Below are 6,327 nucleotides of genomic sequence, written 5' to 3' on the forward strand. Positions count from 1 at the left end.
GCCTCCGCCACCGCCGCCGCCGCCACCGCCACGGCCGGCGCTGCCGCCGCCGCCGCCGCTGCAGCCGCGGTCGCCGCGCCGGCTTCGGCGCCCTCCGCCTGCAGCCGCGGGTGCGTAGTCGCTTCCGTTGCTCACTGCTCCGCTGAAGGCAAATGAGTCATGTTACTCTCGCAAGGATACGTCACCAACGTGGCCTCATATTTTAAACAGAAAGAAGCACAAATGCAAGTTATCAGTCCCATAAATCGATCCCGCTCGAAAATTTTACCCATAATTCTGATAGCACGCAGTTATGTGCTTTTGAATGTATCACTTTTAAACTACGCACCTGTCGTGTGTCACTCACTCCGATCCACTGAAACCGCTTGACCCTTTCGCTGCTGTCGGCCTGTGAATACATCCCACTAGGCCACTCCCCAGGTGGACTTGTATACAGACGCTGCTTGGATTTTCCTGCAGTACCATGGACCTCTGAATGCGTCCTAATTCATCGATTTCTCACAGCTCACAACGAGTTACTTCCATATCTCTGCAAAGAAAAAAACCTTTCGCCTATTTATCATACAACGTATGTGCTTCATGACGTGCTATCAGTTGCAGAAAACCTCTTTTCCGTATCTTGAATCGCTTATGAGATATTATTGATATGACCACATGATTGTGATGCTCAAGAACATGAATGGCCGCGTCGTGGGCCACCGTCCGTCGGATATAAAACCGGATAATTCAAGAACGAAATGATATATTTAAGTTAAAATGAACAGTCGAGACTGTTTATTGACCGGTTTCGGATTATGTAGAAGCCATGTTCAGAATTTTTGGCCCCATGTGGCTGGTGCTGGCAGTTCTTCGGCTTTCTCGTGATATAACGATCCTAAACAGTGTACGATCGTGGTATCAGGAGAAAACAGAGGAACCGCCAGCCCCAGTCGTAGGGGGCCACTGCAATGTATCAGCTAAAATCAACTGCGCGCAAAATTTACGCAATGCGTTTTTACCTCTGGAAAATCTTTGAAATTTCGCGCAATGTTTTAGTTAATTTTACGCAGCACAGTAAGTATGCCATATAAAGAAAAGAAATTCAGTCCCCTACGAAGCGAACGTATCACACTGAACGATGAGGAAAAAATCAGTTTTTTTCCTGCAATAGTTTTCTTGAAAACGAATGATTAATATTTCATACGGGCTGGAACGCCGACTCTCAGCACAGGTAGCAGCATCTGGCGAGCAGTACAGCCATAACGTAAGCCACTTAATCTCATAACGCAAAGAGCTCATTTGTAGCAACGAGATGGTTGCTTCCTGACCGCGAAGTACTGTACAGTGGACTGACAACCAGAGCGCTCCTATTCGTGGTTTTTGAATACGAGGAAAGAGGAGATGGACATATCTGTCAAACAATTTTTTTAAATCTGGCTATAAAACACATGTTAATTTACGTGAAAGATAGGTCAATAATATGAGTACATAATATTTCAGCCTCAAACATATACAGGGTGCCCCTGAAGTGTTGCGACGAACTTCGAGGGATTATAAAGATGGACGCAGAATAGGAATCCGTCTCCGGATACATCCAACGGCGCGACACAGCGTCGAATTTAGAGCTGCCAGCGCCTGCCAATAGACCACCCTTTCTGCAGCAAACGTGATTCTGCACGCTGACAGATTGTCGGCGGAGCGTCTTGCAGTGTGGTTTGCTTTTTCGTGATAGTGACTGATTGTCAAGATTACCAGTGTAAAAGACGAAGGTAGCTGCCGCGTAGAAAAGCGTTGTCTCCTATGAATGTGGTGCTCTGCTGCCTCAGTGGATGAAGGCTTCAAACAGGGGTTCCATCCACAATTTACTTTTCTCTTGGAATCCTCTAAAATCTCCAATGCTTTCTACGCAGCAGCTAGCTCTATCTTCTCCAACGGCGATCTTGCCACTCAGTCACGATCACTCAATAACAAACATTATTGCGACATGCTCCGACTACGATCCGTCAGCGTACAAAGTCATGTTTGCTGCTGAAGGTGTGGTCTGGTGGCAGGCGCTCACGTCTACAACTTCGACGCTCTGTAGCGTCATTGGATGACTTTCTGGACATAGGTTCCTACCATCGATTTGTTCCTTAGAACATCCTCTACAACCCCCCCCCCCCCTTCCTCCCAATGTTTGCCGCAACATTTTTGGGACACATTGCTTGGTTCAATATTATTTTACCAATATTCTCGTTAATATTATGCTGCCTTAATGTATAAACCTTAGCAAATTAAGAATTATGATGAAATCTAGTTAATGATTTTAGATATACAAATTAATCTTGTCATTTACGCTGAGGAATACCGCATCTCCTGCAAATGCACGTCACTTCAACAGAGTCAGCTTCAAAATGGAAAGCAGACAACGCACGGTAGCGATGTTGCTAATTAAACAGCACCACACAACTTCTTTAATGAAATACTCATAAGTTTCACTCATTTACACTCCTTTTGTAAATTGCAACATAAAATTGTTCAAAGAAAGATCTCTGGCACCACCTACAAGTTAGAAACCGCGCACTTTGACACGACAAGCGAAGTATGTTACCAATGCTACAACAGCCTTTTTCAAACGTCTTATGCACTCCACTGTGCACTACGTCGCAGTCACTCGTTAATCAGCTGCAGCGGGGCAGAGCAAGTCACAACTGGTGTTTACACATGTTTTAATGTATGTCCAGAAGGTCATAATTGTATGCTATCAGAATAACGGTCCAGATTTGCGAGTGGGATCGATTGCTGAGGCTGATGTCTCTGCAAGCATGCTTTTCTTTTCCCTTAAAATACGTGGTCAGGTTGATGATGTTTCCTTGTCAAACTCAGTCACCATCTTGTTATTTCATAATTTCGTTAAAAACCAAAGTTATTTCTTTTGATCCTGTCATAACGATTTGTAGCATGGGTGGAGTAGTTGTCAGTTTCCCAGCACGGTAAGCCTAAACTGTAATCTTGCTGGTGCGGATGACCTATGGTTTAAGAGAAGAAACAGGAGAGGCTCCGCCTTGTGCTGTATCAGGTATGCTTCTCAGTCACGCGATATGATTTGCGATGCGATACATTAAATAAATATAATGCAGTGCGAGAGCTATCTATCTTCTCTCAGGAGTGATATGACAAGCAACAAGACACAGCAGGTGGCAACCTCCACTAAGCCAGCCTTTGATTCGAGACATGCTACAAATTAAGAACAAAAACGTACACGCGCACACACACACACATATATATATATATATATATATATATATATATATATATATATATATATATGATTGTTCCTTCTGACATCTCCGAAAGAACAGAAAAATGTGGTTCAAATGGCTCTGAGCACTATGGGACTTAACTGCTGTGGTCATCAGTCCCCTAGAACTTAGAACTACTTAAACCTAACTAACCTAAGGACATCACACACATCCATGCCCGAGGCAGGATTCGAACCTGCGACCGTAGCGATCGCGCGGTTCCAGACTCTAGCGCCTAGAACCGCTCGGCCACTCCGGCCGGCCTCCGAAAGAACAGACACCACACATATATATATATATATATATATATATATATATATATATATATATATATATATAATTAAGGCGATGACTGCCAATTATCTGCTCTTTTTGCATGTGAACCAGGCTCGATCGCTTACAAAAATTGGCGAAACACCCGCGATTAATGAGGTTAATGGGCTAGGGGCACTACGTTAGTAGGGTGCGGATAAGTTGAAACTTCGGGTCCGACTAGAGGCGTGCTAGAGTAGTTCGTGTAAGTGCGATGACCACTGTGTCCACATGGCGCAGAGAACAGCGTATCTACCTAGTAAGCAAGAGACTCCCGGTCCGGCACAAGTTTACAATTCCCCTTTGATTTAAATCAAAGCCCTCTCGCAGCCAGTGTCTGTAATACGTCTGTGTTTTAATTATATATACGTTTATACAGTGACACGTCCTGTATTGTGCGTAGCGTCTCCATTCTAGTGGAAATTGTTGTCCACGAATCACTAAGCATCACAGTTGTCGCGTGGTATCGCAGTGGGCGGCCGAAAATGAAGTGTTCGATGTTCTCCTCCTCTTTACATTGTTGTGGGGGTTAGAGATCAGCTGTAATCGGTGGAAGTTCACTCGGAAACACCGGTAGTGCAAGCGGAGGCACAAATTGGTGACCAGGGACTTTCTGTGGTACATACCAAGCTAGTACCACGGTCGTGCAGGGATGCTTGATATCATATCGGCATAATGTCTTCCCCCAGACTTCAGGATAAACACCCCTTACTCTTCAACGAGGCTCTCACCTGCTGCCACACGTCTTGCACAAGGTCTGTGTAAGGAGTTTGTCCGTACCTCTTTGCCTCATGGTGGATGACAGTTTTACAAAAAGGATCGGCAATTTCATTGCTCTTGGTAACATGATGCCCCTTTACCTACACTGTGGCGATTTTCTTGTTACGGCGGTGTAGTTCTGCAATACAGTTCATCATCTGGTACTTCAAGTAAGTGTTGATACTGTTGATCACATGATTCTCTAAAAGCAGCAGTGCTGATAGCAAATTTGTCGGTGTAACGACTTTATCTGTATGTAAGACGCTAGCGTATTTAAGTCCCTGTTGTATTAAAGTGAGTCCCACTGTAAGTACTGATACTTACGGAGGGAATTGGCCACTATGGCATGTCTGTTCGTCATAATATGCGTTTCAAAGGCCATCTGAAGTACATGATAGATCCGCATAGAGACCGTGAGCATGTTCTCTTTCACTTAAAGCCCTTTAACAATTGCGGGCTCTTATTAGGCTCCATGTGTGGTATATCCATGAGAACGTCTAAATATGTTGTCGTATTCTCATAATATATCACGAAACAGTGTGAAATGGCTGCAACACACGTTCATATATTTAAAATCAGGAATTCACACATTGGCAAGAACAGTGAGTGCTTACAAAGTACAGGGCTATTACAAACGATTGAAGCGATTTCATAAATTCACTGTAGCTCCATTCATTGACATATGGTCACGACACACTACAGATACGTAGAAAACTCATAAAGTTTTGTTCGGCTGAAGCCGCACTTCAGGTTTCTGCCGCCAGGCGACAGGAGCCGAGAAAGCGTATGTCGTGCTTGAAATGCACTCACATCAGTCAGTCATAACAGTGCAACGACACTTCAGGACGAAGTTCAACAAAGATCCACCAACTGCTAACTCCATTCGGCGATGGTATGCACAGTTTAAAGCTTCTGGATGCCTCTGTAAGGGGAAATCAACGGGTCGGCCTCCAGTGAGCGAAGAAAAGGTTGAACGCGTGCGGGCAAGTTACACGCGTAGCCCGCGGAAGTCGACGAATAAAGCAAGCAGGGAGCTAAACGTACCACAGCCGACGGTTTGGAAAATCTTACGGAAAAGGCTAAAGTAGGAGCCTTACCGTTTACAATTGCTACAAGCCCTGACACCCGATGACAAAGTCAAACGCTTTGAATTTTCGGCGCGGATGCAACAGCTCATGGAAGAGGATGCGTTCAGTGCGAAACTTGTTTTCAGTGCTGAAGCAATATTTTTTCTTAATGGTGAAGTGAACAGACACAATGTGCGAATCTGGGCGGTAGAGAATCCTCACGCATTCGTGCAGCAAATTCGCAATTCACCAAAAGTTAACGCGTTTCGTGCAATCTAACGGTTTAAAGTTTACGGCCCCTTTTTCTTCTGCGAAAAAAACGTTACAGGACACGTGTATCTGGACATGCTGGAAAATTGGCTCATGCCACAACTGGAGACCGACAGTGCTGACTTCATCTTTCAACAGGATGGTGCTCCACCGCACTTCCATCATGATGTTCGGCATTTCTTAAACATGAGATTGGAAAACCGATGGATCGGTCGTGGTGGAGATCATGATCACAATTCATGTCATGGCCTCCACGCTCTCCCGACTTAACCCCATGCGATTTCTTTCTGTGGGGTTATGTGAAAGATTCAGTGTTTAAACCTCCTCTACCAAGAAACGTGCCAGAACTGCGAGCTCGCATCAACGATTGATGGGGACATGCTGCGCCGAGTGTGGGAGGAACTTGATTATCGGCTTGATGTCTGCCGAATCACTAAAGGGGCACATATCGAACATTTGTGAATGCCTTAAAAACCTTTTTGAGTTTTTGTATGTGTGTGCAAAGCATTGTGAAAATATCTCAGATAATAAAGTTATTGTAGAGCTGTGAAATCGCTTCAATCTTTTGTACTAATCCTGTACAAATACAATAAAGAAACCACTTCAGAAAATGACACGAAAAATATTGACAGGTACTTAAAGAAAGATAAATATTACTT

Source organism: Schistocerca americana, chromosome 8 (assembly GCF_021461395.2).
Source record: "Schistocerca americana isolate TAMUIC-IGC-003095 chromosome 8, iqSchAmer2.1, whole genome shotgun sequence".
Classification (NCBI taxonomy): domain Eukaryota; kingdom Metazoa; phylum Arthropoda; class Insecta; order Orthoptera; family Acrididae; genus Schistocerca; species Schistocerca americana.